This window comes from Alosa sapidissima, chromosome 9, assembly GCF_018492685.1.
Source record: "Alosa sapidissima isolate fAloSap1 chromosome 9, fAloSap1.pri, whole genome shotgun sequence".
Taxonomy (NCBI): domain Eukaryota; kingdom Metazoa; phylum Chordata; class Actinopteri; order Clupeiformes; family Clupeidae; genus Alosa; species Alosa sapidissima.
In genome coordinates, this window is record NC_055965.1 from 12,825,150 (window position 1) to 12,827,649 (window position 2,500).

Sequence of the window (2,500 nt, forward strand, 5' to 3'; positions counted from 1 at the left end):
GGAGATACATATAGGAAGAAACCTCAAGCAGATTCCCGACTCAAGGGCCTGGCCCATCTGCCTAGGGTCAGTACAGAACAGTAAGGTCTGTTTACATGATAAATGAATAAGTTAGTTAGGTGTAGAGAGATGTCCGTTCCTACCTACACTGCACAACTTGCGACTTCGCTCGGCTTACTAAGGAAAATAACAAAGCACTCCGGTGAGAAGAACAAGAAGAATGGCAGAATTGCCTCTGGCTTTTAGAAAGCCCCATTTACCTAGAGAGAGGTATGAATGTAGGCTTGAGTGTGTCACGTCGCGCAGGCAAATAAAGCTCACTGCTTTGTCCAAGAGAAGGAGAGAGAGAGAGAGAGAGAGAGAGAGAGAGAGAAGGAGAGAGAAGGAGAGAGAAGGAGAGAGAAGGAGAGGAGAAGGAGAGAGAAGGAGAGAGAAGGAGAGAGAAGGAGAGAGAAGGAAGAGGGGAAAGGAAAAGAAAGGGAGAGAGAGAACAATGTAAAAGAGTGAGAAAGTCAGGAGAGAAAGAGAGAGAGATGAAGAGTCCTGAGGAAAAAGAGGAAAAAGAAAGAAAGAAAGAGAGAAAGAAAGAAGTGTAGAGGGAGAATATGTAAAAAGAGAGTTGAGATGGAGCCAGAGAGAGGGAGAGAGATAGAGGGAGAGAGAGAGAGAGAGAGATGAAGAAATGTGTTGCCATGCCAATAAAAGCTTTCAGTGAGCAGTACTGCATTGATCTGAGCTCTATTCAGGCAGAACGAGGATGTCGGAAAGAAGAAAACGGCTCTGTGAGAAGCAGAGAGCAGTGATTATAGGTGTGTGTGTGTGTGTGTGTGTGTGTGTGTGTGTGTGTGTGTGTGTGTGTGTGTGTGTATGTGTGTGTGTGTGTGTGTGTGTGCGTGTGCATGTATGATGTGCTGTGTGCGCGCACATGGGCACCTTGAGCACTAACATGCCATTCTCTTTCCCCCACCCTCCTCCTCCTCTGCACCAGGCACCAATAGGCCGATTAGGCTCTATTTGAGATCAGCACACACCCCTGAGGGGCCGGGCTGCATTCAGTACCTGTCTGCCTGCCTGGCCGCTGGGCTCAAACGCCCCCAATCAGGTGCACCGTTACCTGGCCTCACTACTTCGCCCCATGTCTCCACTCCCAGGTGCTCTCCTGAGGTAAGACGCACAAGCCTCATCAGACAGCCATATGCTCGCCTAATTGTGGCGGAGCCATTTACCGCCATCACCATCACTGTCACGGCCAGCAATCTGTGCCGCGGTTCCCGCCGTACTGAAGCGGCCCGCGAGCGGGGAGCGGGGTAGCAGGGCGACGGCGACGGAGACGGACTGGAGGAGTCGTAATTCTGCCGCACGAGCTCCGCCAGGGGCCTGGGCAAATGATGATTAGGCATCACAACACGCTCCATTAGACAAACACGGGAGGCTGCTCCTGTCTCGGCCGACGAGGCTGCCGCTGCTGATTCATGTGCAAACTCCACTGCACTGCTCTGCATCCCCCTCCTCACCACACACACACACACACACACACACACACACACACGCACACACACCACAAAAAAAGACTGATTTTTGTCGACCCAAGGGCGTTGTTAGTGGATGTTAGCAGAGCAGATTTGTCCTACTAGATATCTAAATGAAGCCGCTCCTCCTGGTTCGAGTGGGTAAGGGAAGAGAAAGATGAGGAGGGGAGGAGAGAGAAAGGGAGGGAGGAGAGGGAGGAGGAGGAGGAGAAGGAGGAAAGTAGCACGTGGGTGGATGAGAAAGCGCATTAAGATGTTGAGCTAATTAATAACGCATTAGCGATCTAAAGGCTTCTGGACTCGAGTCAAGCACCCAGCCAGATCAAAGTCCGCAGCTGGAGAGGTGAAAATGAGAGGGCACTGGAAGAGAAGCGCATGTGTGGGATGAAAACGGTAGAAGAGAGCGAGAGAGAGAGAGAGAGAGAGAGAGAGAGAGAGTGATAAAGTACAAAAAGAGGGATAACCATGGTGTGCAAAACCTCCCCTCTCAGACTACAGTACACTGGTATCAATCTATCTATCTATACATTACAGGAACGTCTGTCTGTCTGTTTGTTGGTCTGTGAGTATGCCATTGATTGATTTCAAACATGGCAGGTGTCTTGCGACGGGCAAGAGTAAGAACAGTGCCAAGTTTGACGTGTTTTGGATAAGTAATGCAAAAGATATCATTACATATATCGGTAAAAGAAGCACACGTTGACTTTCTCCGCTCTACTGTATCCACTCCCCCTCTCACACAGCACTGTAGACTCGCATATCTGTCGAACCATTAGTCCGATTGATTTCAAACTTGACAAGTGTCTTGCTATAGGCATGAGTAAGCGCAGTGACAAGTTTGACGTGTTTTTATTTTTAAGTAATGCAAAATATATTGTTAAATATATTGGTAATAGAAGCTCATGTTGGGCTTCTCCGCTCTACTGTAGCCACTCCCCCTCTCACACAGCACAGCGCAGGACCAGACACAG